The 21,646-nt window shown below is 43.5% G+C and overlaps 1 protein-coding gene across 9 annotated transcripts in view; it reads left to right on the forward strand.

Moving 5' to 3' along the window:
- The window catches only part of NLGN1 (neuroligin 1), an 892,554-nt gene that overhangs the window by 212,674 nt on the left and 658,234 nt on the right, over positions 1 to 21,646 (forward strand). For 4 of the 9 annotated variants that reach the window (XM_042457842.1, XM_042457847.1, XM_042457849.1 and 1 more), the window contains exon 1: positions 13,951 to 14,662. The exons of 3 other annotated variants lie outside the window; for them this stretch is intronic. The gene's annotated coding sequence lies outside the window, so the exon portion shown is untranslated. Of the gene's footprint in view, positions 1 to 13,950; positions 14,663 to 21,646 lie in introns of those variants that run through there. 2 more of the 9 variants (XM_042457848.1, XM_042457850.1) reach the window with 1 other exon arrangement.

The following is a 21,646-nucleotide window of genomic DNA, read 5'->3' on the forward strand; positions in this document are numbered from 1 at the left end:
GCAAAAACAAGAGATCACCTCCATCCCAAATGATCAAGCAAAAGGAACCTTTTCCCTACCAGGAAAGATGGAAGCATATTATACATTAGTCAGGGGGGAAATTATAGCTAGGAGGGACATAACAGACTCTTATAATGTAAAAACTGGGGTAGGGCATCACAAAATGGCACACAACTACAGCAGCTTTGAGGGCCAGATTTCTATTGCAGAACCCTGTTGTGACCACACATATTGCCAAAAATTGAAAGCAAAACAAAACACTTCTGGTTTGGAAAAACTAGTGTTTTTTAGTGTTAAAAAAACGTGAAAGCACATAAACACACACATACTGCAGCCTATTCGGAAGGTTAATCATTACTCCTGGAGGCTTCTAAGAGACAAAGTTCACAATTTTGGGCAAGAAAAAAGGTATTCCAAACCACCTGGATGTCTGCAGAAACAGCTTTGGGGACCACATTCAACCCCAGGACTGCACTTTGCCTACCCCGGTACAGAGAACATGGCCAAAAAATACATTGACTCTCAGATCATACAATCTATGTTACAGAGGAGGCTCCTTAGGGGGGAACAGGCCAAGTCTCTTTTAAAGAAGAGGGATCATTAGAAGGAGACAGTTCAATGGTGGAATATGCTGCCTCAGAGTATAGTGGAATCTCTTTGTTTGGAGGTTTTTTAGACAGAGGTTGTATGTCTATCTGCTAGGAGTATTCCTCAAGGATGGATGGGTGGGTGGGTGGGTTGGACTTGTTGCTCATTGAGATCACTTCCAATTCTATGATTCTAAAGCTGATAAAGAGAAGAGAAGTTCTGAAATCGCCAATCAGCTGTTAGCACCTGGACAGTACTCAGGTCACCTGGTCGTACTGTCCCCCAATATAAAAGGTTTTGTAATCCTATGTGAATTTTGATAATTCTTTCAAAATTGGTATTTAGGTCAGTGGCAGACAATTCCTGGTCTGCAAATCAAACTCCTTCTCCCCCACACCCACAGATTTATCAGGCATGATACTGTCTGCTGTTCTTGACTGTAGGAAAAACTAACCTGTTCTTCCTCCCTCCTCCCTTTTGAACATGAGGTGCAATCTTCAGAGTAAGACGCATATGGTGTGTGCACCTTGTTTCCCAGGTTAATAAATCTCCTGGAAACCTTTTAGAAACAATATAATCCTTTATTATAAAGCATGCACATCACAAGTGCCTTGCTGCTGATTTTAATAATAGAAGTGCTGTTCTTTATGTGAAAAAAAAGAAGAAGAGAAGATGCACATGTATCATGTTTTGAAGAGATATCCAGGAGAAAGGTTGTTTTGCTCACCACCACATCAAGTTCTGAAGCAAGGGGAAGATGACCTGAAGGATACCTTTGAAGGTGACAAAATGGAGGGTGTTGGAATACAGCCCATGAACCAATGTGTGTACATAACTTTGAATATGCAGATATAAAGCAAATTGGTGCCTCCTCCTCATTCTTTCTTGATACATTTTATCTTTTTGGTAGTGTATAAGTAACAATCCTCTTTCTACCATGCTGACAACAATATAATGGGGAGTGATTTGATTTGATTCATATCCTGCCTTTTTCCCAGTATGGAGTTGTATGAATCTCAGAGCTATTCTACAAGCTAAACAGAAAAAAAAAATGGGATTCTTCACATCAGGCTGCAAGTAACTGAGGAGAAGGCTGCATTTTTGAATGCTCATGCATAAACTCCCACATATAGCAAACTAGCATGAAAGAACGAGATCTAAGCCATGGCATACAGAATGCTGGAAACTTGGCACATGAGAGAGTTTTCAGATTGAATAACCTTCTGCTTGTATTCGGAAGGGGTTGGAATCTAGAATGTTACCACCTCATTATACATAATGTGCAGAATGGCTCCAACCAGCTGTAGATTCAGGATAAACACAAGGAAATGCTTCACACTGTGCTTCATTTGATTACAATTCAGCCACAAGATGTGCTGATGACCGCAAGCTTTGTAGGCTTTTAAGGCGTAGACAAATTCCAAGACACAGACAGAGGCTATTAACCATGACAACTCAATGGGACCCGTGTGTTCACTGGCAAGATACCAGATGGTGGAGACAGACAATAGGTGAACCGTTCTTTCCTCCACACTCTGCTTTTTGAATACTATAAAAGTGCTAGATTTGATGAGCCTTGACTTGTTCCACCATAGCACTTCTTAATAATAAGGTCTTGGCAAGAGAGCAGTTTTGGGCTAGTCAAACTGTAATTTAACTCAATAGGACAGATGCAAGTCAACCCTTTACTTTTAGAGTTGATAGAATCTTCTTTACTGATGGCTGCACTGCCTATTTATGAATTACTGCATAGCAAGACATCTGTCTCCAACCTTTTAAATCGTTCCATAGATAATCTTGGGCCAGTTAGTAGGGAGTTTATCACACATGAAATTTGAATTAAAATCCAGAGTCAATTCGAATCCAAGGCAGTTCACATGATGAATTATGTGAAGAGTGAAATTTTGGTCATTCTAGAGTTAAGGTGGAGCGAGTGCACATTAAATTATCACAGCGGTACATACCATGCGGATTCAACGATTCGAATTGGCACCCTTGCACATGCTCAGCGGGACTCTGAATGCGTCGTGAACCTTTGCACTTCCAAGGTAAAGAATGGGGCCACTTCCTGGTTCCTGTTTCATGTGAATTGTTCTTGTCATCTCTCCCTCCAGCCTCAGATTGCCCCCTCCATTCCTGTCACCTCTCCCTCCAGCTTCTGATTGCCCCCTCCATTGTTCCCATCTCGAGGCTATGGAATTCTGGGAGTTGGAGTTTGTTGTGGGGTCCTTGGCTCGAGGCTATGGAATTCTGGAAGTTGGAGCCTCCGCCTCAGCCTCTGATGGCCCCCTTCGTTGCTCCCATCTCTCCCCCCAGCCTCCGATGGCCTCCTCCATTCCTGTCACCTCTCCCTCCAGCCTCAGATCGCCCACTCCGTTCCTGTCACCTCTCCCTCCAGCCTCAGATAGCCCACTCCGTTCCTGTCACCTCCCCCTCCAGCCTCAGATCGCCCACTCCATTCCTGTCACCTCTCCCTTCAGCCTCCGATCGCCCACTCCTTTCCTGTCACCTCTCCCTCCAGCCTCAGACCGCCCACTCCGTTCCTGTCACCTCTCCCTCCAGACTCCGATTGCCCCCTCCATTGCTCCCATCTCTCCCTCCAGCCACCGTTCGCCCCCTCTGTTCCTGTCACCTTTCCCTTCAGCCTCAGATTGCCCACTCTGTTCCTGTCACCTCTCCCTCCAGCCTCACATCACCCACTCCATTCCTGTCACCTCTCCCTCCAGCCTCCAATTGCCCCCTCCGTTGCTTCCATCTCTCCCTCCAGCCTCTGATCGCCCTCTCTGTTCCTGTCATCTCTTCCTCCAGCCTCAGATTGGCCCCTCCATTGCTCCCATCTCGAGGCTATGGAATTCTGGGAGTTGGAGTTTGTTGTGGGGTCCTTGGCTCGAGGCTATGGAATTCTGGGAGTTGGTGTATGTTGTGCAGTTCTTGGCTCAAACGCTATGGAATTCTGGGAGCTGGAGTATCTTGTGGGTTTCTTGGCTCGAGGCTATGGAATTCTGGGAGTTTTTTCTGGCGTTCTTGGCTCAAGGCTATGGATTTCTGGGAACTGGAGTATGTTGTGGGGCCCAGAGCGGAGCAACAAACTCCAACTCCCAGAATTCCATAGCCTTGAGCCAAAGAAAGAGTTAAAGTGGTGCCAAACCGGGTTATTCCTCTCCATGTCTCCTCTCCCCTAGCCTCCAATCACTCTCTCTGTTACTCCCATCTCTGTGCCCTCTGTTCTTGAAGGAGCACCAGAAACAAATGGAGCAAAATTGCAGCACCGCTTCATGGGAAATTTGCCACCTTGGAGGGTGGGGGGGGGGATGTACCAGGGCTGAAACAAAGTTACATTCCACACCAGAACAATTTGGATTGAAAGGAAAGTGAGCTTGGAAACACTTTTTGTGAATTCGCTTGTTTCCGAATTCACCAAAATCAGGAGCGCTTTGGATTGACTTTGGATCTGCCTGCAGATTTGAGTCTAGACTTTAAAGAAGTGATCTGAGTGTTGAACCCAGTCCCAAAATAGGTTCAGGACCTGGGATAGCTATCAGCTGTTTGGCAAGGGGGACTCTTATGACAAATGAAGATTCTTTTTACACCACCCTTTTGGGCAGTCTGTAAAGCATCAATAAGACCCTTTCTTGTTCTTCATTTACAGCACCATTTGGTGCCATCCAGATTGTAAAATTTTAGATTACAGTGCCTACCATTTTTTTTACCAATAGCCATATTACAATCCAATGAAAGTTATACTCCAACATATTGGTGGGGGAGATAGGCTGGTTTGGTCAACCCAATTAGAATTGTCTGTCTGTCTGTCTCTCTCTCTCTCTCTGTGTGTGTGTGTGTGTATGTGTGTGTGTGTGTGTGTTTGTTCAGCTGTCTTTTCTGCAAACATTCATTACCAGTGCAAGCTGTTAATGCTTTAGAATTTGCCCAAACTAGTCCTACAATGAAATCCTTACTGAATTGCAAAATCATGCTAAATTCTAAACACACACGGGGCACTGTGGTTCCAATATCTCAAGCAAGCTAGACAAGCTTTGCACAGAATTAAGTTGTCACTGCTGCAAACATTAATCTACAATTGCCTGCCACCAAATCTCAGAGGCAGAAAGGGTTTTGTTAAATTTCCTGGCACCTTTAGACCTTGCCTGGGGCTCTGTGCACACTGGACTTGTGAATACATTTGGGATGCCTGGCTGAACATTACTATAAAGTAAAAAAGACAGAGGTTTTTTTTTTTTTTTAAATAAATCTGTAACTTATAATGTGTGAGAAAGAGAAAGGAGTCTGCTCTTGCTTGAGCAATGATATATGAATGACTTCCTGGAACAGTGATATTTACCAGCTATGTATTTGCACATTAATTGAATGTGCATTAATTGAATGTGTGGATGGCTGTGAAGGAGGAGTTGACAGATTCATAGAAGATATGGCTAATGATGGTTCTGATTACTAAGTGGAACCTCCCTGCTGAGATGCAGTGTATCTTTGAAGGGCCAAGGATCAGCAAGGGAATGCCTCTCCAAGGCACGTGGCAGTGTCCTGCTTGAAAGGGAAGCATGAATCAAATTGAGGACAGTCTGACACATTTTGCTGCCTGAAGCAACTTCTACCCTGCCACACACCCTCCTTGGTCCAGTCAAGGTACATAGCAAGACAAAGTAATTTTGACAATTAAAATGGAAAAGCCCACAAAATGGGGCTTCTCTAACTTCTGGCCATAGAAATATAACAACCAGTAATAATCTTACCTGACTCTTTCGTGGTGTCTACAATGAACTCACCTGAGGAGGCTAATAATAGGACCAGCACTGGATCAAATGGACGTTTGATCAGATTCAGCAGAACTCTTCTATTCGTAATTCAGTAGTATTTTTTCCCTCCTTTGGTTCTCTGACCATTCCATTTTGTCTGTTTTTATTATACTCCAGAATCCATTGCTGGTGCTTGGAACACAGAAGGTTTAATCTAAGTTCAACTCAGTCTGGATCCAAAGCACAGTATATAAAGTCCAGCATCCTGTTTAATGCTTGCAGAGTATTAAACACAGCAAGACAAGAGGTCTGATAGGTAGGGTCATAAGAGGTGCAGGATTGAGAGTGATGGTGCAACAAAGCTCTCCCAGAACCATCTTGTCAATCAATGTTCCTTAGATGTTGGGGAAGTATGACATTTGTATTGAGCTGTGGCTTGCCCCATCCAGCTGTCATTGTGTAGTCTGGGGAAAATATGTTTCACAAGAAAGTACTGGATGTCTCCTTCTACAACAGCAATACAAATGTCATACTTTGGCTCAACACCCAGCTGTATCAGCCAAAGTCACCAAAAGGATTCCAGCCACAGAATTCAGCTTTTCAGGAAAAGAAAACAACAGTGCATTTGACTACAGCAAAACTGACTGTATTTCTTTTCCAAGCGCTAAACTGATTTTTAGAAAAGCCATATGTAATAGAAATGAAATTCTAATCCAGTTTATCCTCCCCACACACACTTGGCACCCTTCAGATGTGTTCGATCACGAACCCTATCATCCTTTAACAAGTATACTAATGAGTTTTATGACCGCTGAGAGAATTTTTCAACATGGAAGTTCTTCAGGTGTATTTCTGTTTCAGTAGTTTTGTTCTGCCAGCAATCTGTGCACTCTGGTTGTCTAGATGGGCAATTAGTTTAATTGGAAAGGCACTCAGAAACAATTCAGTGTTGCATGAACTAAAATCCCTCCACAATTTATTGGTCAGCATGTCCCACTCAGAGCTTGTTTTTTGGACTGCATCTCATAGAACCCCCCCCCCCCCCCGCCGCCATTAAATCTGCCTGTGCCAGAAACACCACTCCCATTCTACATTTGCCTCTAGACCAGGGATAGAAATCCTGAGGCCCTCTAAATGTTTTTGAACTATAATTCCTCATCACTGCCTATGCTGCCTAGGGCTACTGGGATTTGCAGTCTTATCACATTTGGAAGATAGCATGATTCCCAACCCATAAATTTACTACCGTTGGGCTCAGTAGACCTTTCTCTAGAAGAAGCCAACATAGTCCAAAGAGCCCCTATTTTCAAAATCCTATCTTATAATTTCATAGCTGGCACAATTATTATAACCCTAGGAATTAGTGTGTCGATGTCAACTATATAGAAAGGAAATTCTATATAGCAGAGTAGTAAGAATTTGTTGATTAACTAGCTTGGTGAACTGCTTGAAAATAGCCTTGCTGACTAAATAGCTGGCCCTAATTATAACCAGGCAGCAGTTATAGAGAAATGTTTCCTCTTATTTATTTATTTATTTATTTATTTATTTATTTATTTATTTATTTATTTCTAATTCCAAATACTTTAAAAGCGTCACATGGCAAGTGTTAGAAAAATCATCCCTCTTCTGCCACATGCCTCTGAGAAAAGGCATCACTCTTCTCCTACTTCCCCTTTCTCTCACACAAGACAAAGTTTGTTCTGATACAGAGAGAGAAAAAATGTGCCCCTTGTTTGAAATTATTAGCCTGATTTTTATGCAGGTTGAACTTGAGTAATCAACTGACCAGATGCAACATATAAAGTTAGAATGAATGAAATCCTATACATGCAGGCCCTGAAGTAAGGCCTGCTACACTCAGACTTACTTCTGATTTTGCTGTTAAGCAACTACTCTTTCTTTGGGTGACAGCCCAAATTGAAAGAAGTAAACAACTGTTGTTCCTAGCCACAGTCTTACTCTCTACAGACATACTCCACAGTTGGGGTGTTTAGACCCTCAAAGCAAGCTTTGACAGCACATGGGTAGGTCTCCCATGGACAGAATAAATTGCTTCCCCCCGGTTCTGCTGGTGAGAGGAGCATTTCTGTTAGTGGAGCAACCCCACTGGACTCTGGTCCCTGTCATGAAATATTTTGAATACAGTATACTAGGATGTAATACAAAACAACCATAGCATATTATACATGGGCATATAATTAAATGGCAAGTGGTTATGCAGTGGAGGCCATTGACTCCAAGATCAGTGGGATGGCAAGTCCACTTAGGGTTTTTTCTTTGCTGGAAAAATGCTGAATCCTGTTCAGCAAAATAGGTTCAACACCTTGGAAAGCTATCTTGAAATTTGAATGAAAAGCTGGAATGGATTCACTGCCTCACTTTCATTGCTACTGACAATTTCAACTGGACTATGGGGCTGTAGAAGGCTTTTAAACAAAAATCCTAAGTGTTGAAAAACAAGAGGCAGGGATCTGTATGCTGGACTGTACAGGGAAATAATGCATGTGTGTGTGTACGTGTGTGCGTGCATGCGTGCGTGCGCACGCACATGGGCAAACACACACATGTAACTAGATGTGACTATAGAAAGAAGACTGTGGGTGGAACATGGTACAAAATACCCACAAAATATAGAGTGACAATTGGTGTGTGTGTGTTGGATTAAAACTGTGGCATGGGGAGAATTAGAATGCTTTGTTTGGTGGCAATGGCTTGAACCCTGATCAGAAGTCCTTCTGTGAAGTTGAAGGCTTTCATGGCCTTCTGTTTAATAATAATAATAATAATAATAATAATAATAATAAATTTTATTTATATACCACCTTTCCAACAGATCAAAGTGGTTTACAAAAATGCATAAACAATTACATGAACAATTACATAACATATAAACAACTATAAATTCATCCCTTTACCTTAACTAAATATAGTTAAATTAATCGAAATATAGTTAACATCAAAATACACTTCAATAAATTGCATAGATGGCCTTTTCAGTGGTGGCCCCACAGATGTGGAATGATCTACCCGATGAGCTCCGTCTGACAACTCCCCTAGAAACATTCAAAAAGAGGCTTAAAATTCTTCTTTTTTGTCAAGCCTTCCCCCCTGAAGAATGAAGTTATCTACCCTGTTGCCATCTATTCCTTGCTTACACTTGAAGGCAAATGATTGTGCTTAGAGTTCTGTAATTGTATGGTTTATCATGGGATTTTATCCTTTTATGAAATGTCTGTATGGTTTTAATTGTCTGTACACCGCTTTGATCTGTGGAAAAGCAGTATATAAATAAAATTTATTATTATTCAAATATATACAAATGTATGCTCCTGTATCAGCTAAATGGACTGGCCTTTGCTCTTGCTCCCCGCGAAGCAGCTTCGCCAAAGGGGCAAAAACCCCCACCATGGCCGGCCTGCTGTAGCAGTCACCCAGCCTTTATCCCTTTCCAAAGGGGAACAGGTGTTCCTGGCTGAGTACCTGGGGCCTGGTCCTGTCAGGAAGCAGTCTGAGTCCAGCAGGTGAGATGGAGCATGCAGGTAGCAAGCAGCAAGTCCACACAGCAGCAGGAGGTACTAAACATCTCTTTCCTGGGGGGGGGGTCTGTTGTTCTCTCCTCTTTCCCCACTTTGTGTTGGCCCCCCCCTTCCATCTGTTAGGAAGTTCTTCTGTTTGGAATGGCAGTAAAATGGATTTTTTTGGTTGCCACTCCACTTGTTCTTAAATCATCATCAGCAACAACTTCCCCTGCATTTAATGTTACAGTTACAGCAAGTTGATACATTTAACAGATTGAAGGGCTCAAGTTTTGTTTTCTCTGCAGGCTTGCTGCCAATGGAGGGGGGGGGGGGTGCGGGGTGTTTGAATGCAATTCTTTGCAAAACAACTCCAACCTTATAAAAGAAAAAAAGACTTTTTTTTCGGGTGGGAGGAGGTAGACTACATGAAACTCTTCTGCCTTATGCTGGATGCATCAACTGGTCCTTCCTTATTAACTGGTTTGTTTGGGGTTGTAGCTTTGAAACTACTCCCTGAGTTTCAGTGCCTGGTTTACTATTGTTTATCTGCACAGGTAAGGTGGCAAGAGAGAGCGAGGGAGACACACACACAGAGGAGGAGAGCCTAATGCTCATTTGCCTGACCTCACTTTCTCCAGAGACATGTCTAAAAAAGATGACAGGGGCTGTACAGACTGGCCCTTTGTGTTGGCTTGTACACGCAGTGAGGACTGAGTGTTCACATGCTTAAAGCCCTTACCATGCTGCCCGGCCACCATTCTGGCACATGCCCATCCACACAGCACCCACCATGATGACGCATGCTGGGTGCAGCGCCCAAATGGTTCTGCGTGGAAGGAGAATCATGACACTGTACCATGATGCTTATGACGCTTCTTCTAGGATGCAGGGCTTCTTTTTGCTCCTTCTAGAGGCTGTGGCATGTGGTTGCCGCAGCCACCATCCGGCTTCAAAGAGGTGGTGTTTAGCCGCTTGTCTGTAGAGGCCCAGAATGGCCAGTCTATAAGGCTGTATTGCAGAAATAATCTGGTTTGACATCACTTTAACTGCCATGGCTCACTACAATGGAATTCTGGGAACTGTAGTTTGTTGTGGCACCAGAGTCAAGGAAATGACCAGTTGGTACATTCAGCATAAGGCTGTAACACCCCCCCCCCCCGGCCACAATATTTTTTTCTTTTTTTGAAGGGTTGGAGTTGTTTTTTCAAATAATAGCACTCAAATATGCAACATTCACCTCCATCTGTACCAAGCCTGCAGAGAAAACAAAACTTGACTTCTTCAGTCTGTTGAATGTCTCAACTGGCTGTAAGTGTGATGTGAAATGCTGGGGAAGTTGTTGCTGCTGCTTATTTCAGCACAAGAGGACCTGCAGCCAAAAGATACACTTTACTCCCATGCCAAACAGAAGAACTTCTGATCAGGATTCCAGCCATTCCCGCCACGCAAGGCATTTTAATCCTCCCCATGCCACCATTTTAATCCTTCACACTCACACCAATTGTTATTCTATATTTTGTGAGTGGTTTGTAATGTGTTCTGGTGCCACACCGAGCTACACTTCCCAGGATTCCATTGCATTGAACTGTGGCAGTTAAAGCAGTGTCAAACCCAATTATTTTTACAATGTGAACACAGCCCCAGTCTTCCTCCAATAATAATAATAATAATAATAATAATAATAATAATAATATTTATTTATATACCGCTATTCCATTTGATCACAGCGGTGTACAACAATTGCAATAATGATACAATACAAGATAAAAATTGCAATAGATAATTAAAACTTACAAAACAGTGCACAGTATACATAAAATCAACATTAAACCAAGCCAGCAATATACTGTTTATTATTGTAATCCAATGGGGGGGGGGGGCACACATATCATGGAACATCAGGGAAAGCTTGATGAAACAAAAAGGTCTTCAGTCTCTTTTTAAAGAGATCCAGGGAGGTGGTGGTGCGGAGCTCCTCGGGAAGGGTGTTCCAGATCCCAGGGGCCGAGATGGAAAATGCCCTTTGAGAGGTTGACTTATATCTTGTAGAAGGGATCCTCAATAAACTCTTCCCAGATGACCTGAGTGTGCAGGGCGGATTATATGGGGAGAGGCGGTCCTCCAAGTACCCAGGGCCCAAGCCATTTAGGGCTTTATAGGTTATAACCAACACCTTGTATTGTGCCCAGAAGCGAACAGGCAGCCAATGGAGATCATACAAAATTGGTGTTATATGGTCGGCCCTGGAGCGTCCAGTGACTAGCCTAGCTGCCATATTCTGTACTAACTGAAGCTTCTGGGTTTGGTACAAGGGTTGTCCCATGTAGAGCACATTACAGAAATCCAACCAAGAGGTTACCAGGGCATGTACCACTGTTTCAAGGTCCCCCCGGCCTAGGTAGGGTCGCAGCTGGCGTATCAGCTGAAGCTGATAGCAGGTGCTTCTGACCGTCGCATCCACCTGAGAAGTCAGCTGGAGCGACGAGTCCAAAAGCACCCCCAGACTGCGAACTGAGTCCTTCAGGGGGAGCGTGACCCCCTTCAGGACAGGTGGACAAATATCCCCCCCCCCCGGGCCGGGAGAACCTATCACTAGCACTTCCGTTTTCTCTGGATTCAAACTGAGTTTGTTTTCCCTCATCCAGCCCATTACCAACTCCAAGCAGGCATTTAGAGGAGAGATGCCATCCCTAGTCACTGCATCAGTTGGAGACACAGAGAAACATATTTGGGTGTCATCAGCATACTGATAACACCGCGCTCCGTGTCTCCGGATGATCTCTCCCAGCGGTTTCATGTAAATGTTGAATAGCATGGGGGACAGAATGACTCCTTGAGGGACACCAGATGTAAGTGCCCTCTTATCGGAGCAGACGTCCCCCAGCTGCATCATCTGGAATCTACCCGAGAGGTGGGAACGGAACCACTGGAGCGCAGTGCCCCCGATACCTAACTCCCTCAGGCGTTCCAGAAGGATACCATGGTCAATGGTATCGAAAACCACTGAAATGTCCAAAAGCACTAACAGGGACATGCTTCCCCCATCCATGCCCAACTTTGGTTGGTTGCCAAACTTTGCTCCTCCAGGTGTTTTGGACTTCACCTCCCAGAAGCCCCAGCTTGGTTGACAAATTGTCAAGAATCCTGGGAGTTGACTTCCAAAAAACAAAAACAAAAACAAAAAAATCTGGGGGATCCAAGTTTGGGAATCGATGCTCCTGTTGTTGTTGTTAAGTGCCCTCGAGTCAACCTTGATTCATGGCAACCCTGTGGATGAGACATCTTCAAGGACTGCTATCTTCCACTATTCTGCTTAGTTCCTCAAGCCCATCTCCTTGTCCCCCCAATTGAGCTCATCCATCTGGCATTCAGTCTTTTCTAGCATTATTGTCTTTTTCAGTGATCCATGTCTACTCATTATATGGCCAAAGTACATCATCCTCCTTTAAATCATTTTGGCTTCTACGGCGATCTCTGGCTTGATCTATTCCCAGACCCATCGGTTTATCTTTTTGGCTGCCCACAGTATCTTGTTCTCCAGCACCACATCTCAAATGTGGAGCCCTAGTGGTGCAGTGGTTAAATGCATGTACTGCAGCTACTCAAAGCCACAAGGTTGTGGGTTCAATCCCAGGCAGGGCTCCAGGGTCCACTCAGCCTTCCATCCTTTTGTAAGGTGGTAAAATGAGTGCCCAGCTTGTTGGGCGGCAATTGGCTTACACATTGTAAACTGCTTAGGGAGTATTAGTTCATTGATAAGAGGAATAGAAATGTAAACGTGATTGCAATTCTCCAGCACCACATCTCAAATGAGTTGATTTTCCTTCTGTCTGCTTCCTTTACTGTCGTCTCTATATATTGGTGATGGGGAACACTGGGTCTTGGACGACTCTAACTTTTGTGCTCAGTTTTTTTTAATTCATTGCAATTTACAGAATGATACATAGTACAAAGAAAATAGCACATTTTCTAAAATAAATAAATACCTTTTGTTTTGTGAAAGCTGTTTTAATCTTAATTCTTTCTTCTCTCCTCTCTTGGTTAAATTAAGAAATTGTCTTATTTTACTTCTTTAACTTCCTTGTGTATTGCCAGTTCATGAAACCGCTTCTTTACTCCCCCCCCCCCCCATTCTTTATCTTTGTTTGTTTTCTTATGTACTATGACTTTCTAATCTTAACCTTAGGGGTTGTACAAACTGGCCAAAAGGGCTGGCCTCGGGGCAAAGTGGGGATGTGGCATCCACACGCCCCAACACTGCCCTGATGCCAGTGTCATACCATGCACACAACTGCATGGCTGGGAATGTCATTTCGCTCCTTTGGTGCAGTGTTTAAACACAATCTGCCAAAAGAGCATCAAAATGCCACCGCTGTAGTGGCAAGGGTGCCTTTTTGCTGGCTCTAAAAGGAGCAGCATTTTGCCATTCTTTTTAGTGCTGGCAAAATGCCAGATCAGGGCTGAAGTGTATAGTGGTGGAGTCTCCCCCCTTGGAGGTATTTAAACAGAGGCTGGATGGCCATCTGTCGGGTAAACTTTGATTGAGAGTTCCTGCATGGCAGGGGGTTGGACTGGATGGCCCTTGTGGTCTCTTCCAACCCTAGGATTCTATCATTCTATTATTTGCCGCGCCCCGATCCGGCAAAGAAAAGGGTGGTGGGATGCCGCTCCAAAGGGGTGGTCTGTTGAGCCAGTTAGAATTCTTGGTTTTGTATTTTTCTTTATTGTGAGTGTTAGATGCTCCATTTCCCCATTCTATCTCTGATTTTCCTGGGTTTTCCTCCTCCCCTCCATTTAACCAATTTGTCATTCTATCCATTTCAATGGCCTCAACCAGCTTTATTAACCACTCGTCTCTTGTTGGGATGGCTGCCGATTCCCAATACAGTACTGGGCGAGCTTTTGTGCTCAGTTGTATATCTTTACTCTCCAGTAGCTTTTCTGGTTAGACTTCTCTCTTGCAAAAAGGAGAAAAGCAGCAGCAAGATGGGGGTGAGAAGAAGAGCAAGGGGGTGCCTTGCTGTTCCCCTCTTGGCCACTAGGGGTACCTTTGTACCATTTTTCATCTCAGCAGCAATTTGGAGTTGAAACCTATATTAGAGGGAGGGAAAAAAATCAAGGTTCTGGGCATTTCCCCCTTTATTTTTTATTTCCCTTTTTAACGATCAGTGCATCCAGGACCTGGAAAAGGAACGAAAGATTTTTTTAGAAAAAGATAAACTCCTCAAAGGCGTCAGAGACCAGCTCTTCTTCGCTCCCTGCCTTCCCCGGTCCCCTTGTGCTGTGCCATCCACACACACACACAACTGGACATCCAGCGAAAGGGGATTCATCTGGAGGGCAATTTCAGATCGCGATAAACCTATTGGATTAGTCGGATTATCTGGTGGCAGCCGAAAAAGAAGTCACCGTTTGATCATTTCTAGTTCTTGTTGGTCTCTGCCTGATGGTCGGATTTCAATGGAGGTGGCGGCGGCTGGGTACAGATGCTCGGCGCTGGTGAATAATTCTGGATGGGATTTTCTTCCTCCTCCTTCTTCTTTTCTTTTCCTTTTCTCCCCTTCTTCTTCTTCATCGTCTTTTTCGCAGTCTTGGGAAGAGGAGAGGAGGAAGGAAAGAGAGGAGGAGGAGGAGGAGAGAGGGGAGAAGAAATAGCCTCTAAATCGACACAATTTGGAAGTGTCCAAGGGATGATTTAATAAGAACAGCTGCTGCTTCGAGGAAGAAGACCCAGTGAGAAAAAAGGAAGGAAAAAAGGAAAAGAAGGGAGAGAAATAGAAAAAAGAGACCTTTGGGGAATGGGTAAATACTTTCCTTCTTCGGGGGTGTTGGTGTGTGTGTTTGTGTGTTTTATAGAGGGATGCTCCAGGTCTTCTCTCTCTCTCTCTCTCTGTCTATGGAATCTCCCCATATACTGCTGCTACCTTCTAGTCTTCTTCTTTGGCACAAGCAAAGGAGGCATAATGCTCCATAAGGGAGTGTGGATGGGGGCTGTTGTGTTGTGTTCTTTCGTGAGGGGGGGAGAGGTCTTGGGCCCTTGGTGTGTGTGTGTGTGTGTGTGTGTGTGTGTGTGTTTTAAGGAGGGGACCCATCTCAAGGACGGAGGCTGGAGAAAGCTGGAGGAGAAGGAGGTTGGAGAGCAGAGAGGGAGGCAGGCAGTGTGTGTGTGTGTGTGTGTGTGTGTGTGTAGGGGGGTTGTGTCACTCACTCCCTGGCCTCAGCCAGTGTATGTGTCTCTGTGAGAGAGAATGAGCCCTTGTCCTGGGCCAGTGGTTGTGTGTGTGTCTGTCTGTGTGTGTGAGAGAGAATTCCTGTCCTCCGACAGTGTTGTGTTTGTGTGTCAGTATGACAGAGAGACTCCTTGTCCTGGGCCAGTTTTTGTGTGTGTGTTTGTGTGTATGTATCAGACAGAGACGCTCTGACTTGGGCCAGTGTGTGTGTGTGTGTGTGTGAGAGAGAGAGAGAGAGAGAGAGAGAGACTTCTTATGCTGGACCAGCGTTTCTGTGTGTATTTGTGTTTGTGTGTGTTTGAGAGACAGAGAGAGACTCCTTGTCCTGGGCCAGTGTTGTGTTTGTGTGTTTCTGTGTCACTCCCTGTCCTCGGCCAGTGTGTGTGTGTGTGTGTGTGTCTGTCTGTCTGTCTGTCTGTCTGTGTGATTCCCTGCCCTGGGCCAGTGTTTGTATTTGTATAGGAGAGAGAGAGAGTCCGTGTCCTGGGCGTATTTGCGTGTGTGTTTGCGTGTGTGTAAGAGATAGAGAGACACCCTGTCCTCGGCTCTTGGGTGTGTGTGGGTGTGTGTGTGTGAGAGAGAGAGAGAGAGACTCCCTGTCCTCGGCCACCGTTTGTGTGCATTTCTTTGTGTCACTCCCTGTCCTTGGTCAGTGGTTGTGTATATGAGAGAAACTCCCTTGTCCTGGATCAGTCTTTTTGTGGTGTGTGTGTGTGTGGGGGGGGGGGGGAACAAACTTCCTATACCGAGGCTGCATCCGCACTGGAGCAATAACCCGGTTTGGCTCCACTTTAACTTGTTGTCTGGCTCAAGGCTATGGAATTCTGGGAGTTGGAGTTTGTTGTGGTTGGAGTTAAAGCGGGGCCAAACCGGATTATTGCTCCAGTGCGGATGCAACCCGAGTTTGGCGGATGGCTGAGGCACTCGCGGTGACCCGACGTCCTCCTTTCCCCGGACGTGTCCTCCATTTCAGCCTTCTGCCCAGGAGGAGGCATTCCCAAATGACAGGACTGAGGAGAGCGGATTTATCTTTAGATGCGTGTTTATTTTTTTTAAAAGCTATTGTTTTGGAATGTCCTCTATTTATCTGCAGTGTCCTCCATTTCGAGCAGGACTGAAAAACATGGATTTGTATTTATATATGAGGGTCCTTAGCTTTGATTTTGTAATGCCCAGTCGAGCAGGACTAAGAAGCATGCATTTCTATTTCTGAGTCCTTTTTGAGTTTTTTATCTGGGCCTGTCCTCAATTTTTCTCGAACGCCCTCCATTTCGAACATGACTAAGAAGCATGAATTTGTGTTTCTATGATGTTAGCTTTTTATTTGGTCATGCCCTCCATTTTTCTTGAATGTCCTCCATTTCGAGCATGACTAAGAAGCATGAATTGATGTTTCTGTGAGGTTTTTTCCCCAGCTTTTTATTTGGTCATGTCCTCCATTTTTTCTTGCCTGCCCTCCCTTTTGAGCAGCATGAATTCATATTTCTGTGAATGCTTTTAAGCTTTCATTTGGTCATGTCCTCCATTTCTCTGGAATGCCCTCCATTTTCAGCATGACTAAGAAGCATGAATTCATATTTCTGTGAAGTTTCTTAGCTTTTACTCCATCATGTCCTTCTTTTTCTGTCATATCATTCAGAAGCATGCATTTACATTTATGAGTGCTTTTTAGCCATTATCTTGTCCTGTCGTACATTTTTCTGGTGCGTCCTACATTTTGCAGTGCTTTGTCCTCCTTTGCCGTTTTAGCATCTGCTCACCCTGCTCCCCTTATCTCCTTGTTGGCTGCAGTTGAACTTTGTGGTCAGTAAGGATTTCAGCATGGCCTAATGGTTGGTGTGTTGGATTAAGACTCAGGAGACCAGGGTTTGAATCCCAGTTTGGCCATGAGACCCACTGGGGGACCTTGGATAACGAGTCACACTCCCTCAGCCTCAAAAGATGGCAATGGCAAACCCTCTCTGAAGAAACATGCCAAGAAAACCCCATGATAGTGTCGCCCATAGGGTTGCCATGAATTGGCAATGACTTGAAGGCACACAACAACAATAACAACAACAAAAATGAGGGCAGCAAGGAAAGGGAAAAGGGCTTGCAGTGGTGGTGCCAAAAGCAAGGTGACGAGGCGTCCTTACCACAAAGGAGGATAAGGCCCCTCAAAATGGAGGAGATTCTAGGGAGAAAAAAAGCAGGACGTTTCCAAACAAAAATGCTCAAAACACTCATAGGAATATAATTCCCCGCTTCTTAGTCAGGCTCAAAGTGGAGGACATTTTGCAATGCCTCCTGGACAGGAAGCTTGAAATGTAGGACATGTCCTGGAAAAGAAGGCAATCTGGTCACCCTGCTTACATGCCCACAAATCAACTCTGACTTATGGCAACCCTTTGGCTATATCTTTGATTTCAACCTTTAGTCCAGGAGGAATGCCAACATGTCCACCATTTTGACAAAAATGCATGGATTTGCATTTATATGTAAATAGCTTTTATTTGGTCATGTCCTACATTTTTTCTTGAATCGCCTACATTTTGTCATGCCTTGTCCTCCTTTGCACTTAGAACATCCAGCCACTCTCTAAAGGGTGGAGCCATGGCAGTTCAAAGTGGTGTCAAACTGGCTTATTCCTACAGTGTGGGCATACTCCAAGGGAGTCTTCCCCAGACTTAGAAAATTCATGGAAGGCTCTTTAGAAGAGAGAAGGGTTTTTGTTTTTTTTCATGGGAGGGGGTAGAAATGCCCGGGTGGTCAAGGGCAGACTGGGAAAGTGTGGGATTGACTGGTGGAGTGGAATGGAGGAGGGGGAGGAAAAGTGCTGTGCTTCTGGTTCTTAGCAGAAAAGAGCAAAAAAAAAACAAGGAGGTGGCCACTGAGTGGGTCAAGAAAGGAAAGGGAACAAGGATTGATCAGTGTAGACATGTAGGGATGATAACATGATACCATTGGGGGCAGAGAAATGTGTGTGTGTGTTAAGAGAAAGAGTTGGCAATAGATAAATAGGCTTCGATGGCACCAAGAGTTCAGCCAACAGGTTAATGATGCCTCTCTGAAGAGTGCCTTAAAAAGATGGAAAGACATATATTGCAAAATGATACTTATGGTTGGCTTCTGTGTGCCACCCACTCACCCACTCTTCGCTGCTTTCAGTTTCCAACACTGGCCTGGATGTGAATTCAGAACTGTTCAGTAGAATCTCAGGGTTGATGTATAGCTGTGTGTAAATGCTAATTTAATGTTTCCATGCAAGCCACGGAAGTTTAAAATGACGATGCTGAAAAGTCATCTTTGATCACCACAAAGACTTCTGTGGTGGTTTAAAGACTGACAAATTCATTATACAATGAGCTTTCATAGACTATGAAAAGCTCATTCTGTAAAGATTTTGTTTGTCTTGATGATGCCACTTGGCTCTGGGTTGTTTTTGCTGCAACAGACTAACACCAGTGCATCATTTGGAAATCTTTCTCCATCAAGGAAAAGGAATGTATTTAGGACTGTGCTGCTGGTAATACTTAGTTGGAAATAAGTTCTTTTGAATTAAATAGAAGTCGGTGTTGAATAAACATGGATAGGATTGGACTACAAGGCTGTAATCTTTTGAAATTTACTTGCGCGTAAATCTCATTATAGTCCATGGCATTTAACTTCGAGAAAAAAGAAAACTGGTATACATATTTGGGTTGCATGACTTTCAGAGCTGAACAGATCTTGCATGCTTGTAAACAGTATTGAATTCAGCTTTTGCAATCTTAATCTTTAAGTCGTACAGGGAGGCGGGGTGGGGGAATAAAGTGCTGTAAATTTCTCTTAAGACATTGTCACATGTGTTTGCCTTTTCGATTACTGGCATTTTATCTTTGCTGTTGTAAGTAGGGCAGTTCAAATGCTCTTTAAAAGCAGCAGCAGCAACAACAACAACATCCCCACCACCACATAACTAGACATTAGTGTGTTTCAGAAATGTAAGGGTTTAATGGTGTTTTTCCCCCTGCAGAAGATAGTATTAGAATCTTGTCTTTGCTTAGCTGAAGGAAAATCAATTTTCAACAGGTTTAATTAAAATTAGCAAGATTACTTAATATTAATTGACTTTTAATTAAAGCTAGAAGTTACCTTGGAATCTGGAGAAAGGGCACTATCTCAAATCATTTTAAGGTGCATATAGTTGCAGAGCAATTAAGTTAAAATAATTTATTTATTTAAGCAGGTCGATTTTAACTGTGGCAGTCTTCTTGCTTTGTGAAACATCACTTTGATAAACCTGCACAATCCTTGTCAGACTCTTCAGCAAACTTTCTTTAAACTACCCCCCCCCCAGATTTTTACATTTCTTGAGAATCCAATCTTTAAAACTGCAGTTGCTGTCTTGATGTCATGCATGCACATGGTTACCTTAACACTTAAATCAAGGTGCTTCAGACCTATCTTGCAACAATATGATTAAATGTTTGCCAATGCATTTGGCAAGCATTTTAGAGGCAATGCTGTTCTGTTTAAAATAATTATTTAGGTTGCACATATACATTTGCATGTTCATCGTAAATAAACACAGGTAATTCATATTAGGAAGCAGTTATTAATGAACAGATTGCAAACCACATTTCAAGCTTTTTGAACATCTGGTTGCTTGATCATTGGAGATATATTGGTCAACCGGGTGGAAGTTGGGCTTGGTTTATGGAGATTTGAGAATTTAGAGCCAGCATGATGTAGTAATTTGAATGTTGGACTAGTATTCTGGAAAACCAGGATTCAAATCCCCACTCAGCCATGGAATCCCACTGAGTGACCTTTGGCAAATCACATTCTCTGAACTTCACAGGAAAGTTATGGCAAACCTCCTCTGAACAAATCATGCATTGGAAACAACTTGAAGGCATACAACAACAGCAGCAACAGCAACATTACTTAGCTGTAGATGTTATTTTATCACCCACAGTCTTCCATTGTTACAGTTGGCCCTCAACATTTGTGGTTTTGACTTTTGTGGATTTAACTATTTGTGGATTAGTATGTTGTCTCTAGAAACTTCCAGCATGTCTCTATGGTCAACTTCCACTGAATAGAATTGTGCTGGAGAACCTAGATATTCCTAGAGCGGTGTCCTCTCAGGTAAAAAAGAATAGTTTTTTTTTTTTTAAATTTGCATTTTCCCCACTTTCATGGGAGTCCTGCACTCCTAACCCAGTGAATGTGGAGGGCCCACTGTAATTCCAAATAGAGGAAGCGGACCATGCTTTATTCTGAATGGGGGCACAATTCCACCTCATCAGATTCTACCTTTCCTATTGCCACTTCATTTTTGTTCTTTGTTGTGTGTCTTCAAATCATTTTTGACTTATGGTGACCCTATCATGGGGTATTATGGGCCTAAGAGTATGCGATTTGCCCAAGGTCACCCAGTGGGTTTCCATGGCCAAGCAGGTAATCAAACCCCAATCTCCAACATCCAAGTTCTATCCTCAACCCACTACACCATGCTGGCTCATGTTGGTTGGGGTTTCTGGGAAATAAAATCCCCAGGTATTTCCAAGGTCCCCATTCATCAACTGCCCTGCTTAGGTCTTAGAAGTTCAAGACCATGGTTTCTATTTGTTTAATCAACCTACCTGTGGTATGTTCTCCCTATTTGTACCTGCCTTCCACTTTACTAAACACTGTTGTCTTTGCTAATGAGTCCTGTTGACAAAAGTACAACAGCTTCAGTTGTACGTTGAACATCTTCTAATTAGAATTCAGGCTTGATCTGCTATAAGGCCCATTTATTTATCTTACTAGAAGTCCATGGTATCTGTAGAACTCTCCTCCAGCACCACATTTCAGTTGAATTTGTTTTCTTATTGACTTTTGCTCATTGTCAGCTTTCACACTTGTACATAGAAATCAGAAATAAGGTGGCTGGGATGATTCAATTTTAGTATTTAATATTATATCTTTGTGCTGGAGGATCTTATCTAGTTCTTTCATAGCTACACTACAGTGGACATTGGTAAGTCAGATCTGCCAGCATTTGTGTTACTTTAAAGTGGTTGGGGAGCAGGGGAAGTTACAGTCTTTATTAGAGTAGCTATGCTAGAAAACAGGATGTCAAAACCTTTCACAATCAAACTATCCCCCCGCCCCCACCAGCTCATAACTGCTGCTTTGGTATGTTGTACCAGCAACACATTTTTTTTAAAAAAAACCACCCAGATGTGTTAGTTAATGTGAATGCAAGGCGGACATTTTGGAAGGTATGGTTAATATGTAGGAGAGTGAAGCTTTCCTATATATGCCAATTGTCATCTGCAAATGCTCCGACTTTTTAAAAAGTTATGTTTTTATTTCAGCCTTCAGAATACTCGAAATACCAGTTTCCCACCAGAAGGCAGGTTTTATCTATTTTCTGTTTCTACGGGGGATTTGCATGGCACAAATGGGATGCAGAAGAGGGTTAAGCATCCATTCATTCCTTAGTAATCCATACTCATGTTAGTGTTACAAGGGAGACATAGAATTGTGGGCCCAGTGACTACATTTGGTTATCTCAGTAAACAAAGGTTTATCATGATGGAAA

The sequence above is a fragment of the Sceloporus undulatus genome, chromosome 3, assembly GCF_019175285.1.
Source record: "Sceloporus undulatus isolate JIND9_A2432 ecotype Alabama chromosome 3, SceUnd_v1.1, whole genome shotgun sequence".
NCBI classification, from domain to species: Eukaryota; Metazoa; Chordata; class Lepidosauria; order Squamata; family Phrynosomatidae; genus Sceloporus; species Sceloporus undulatus.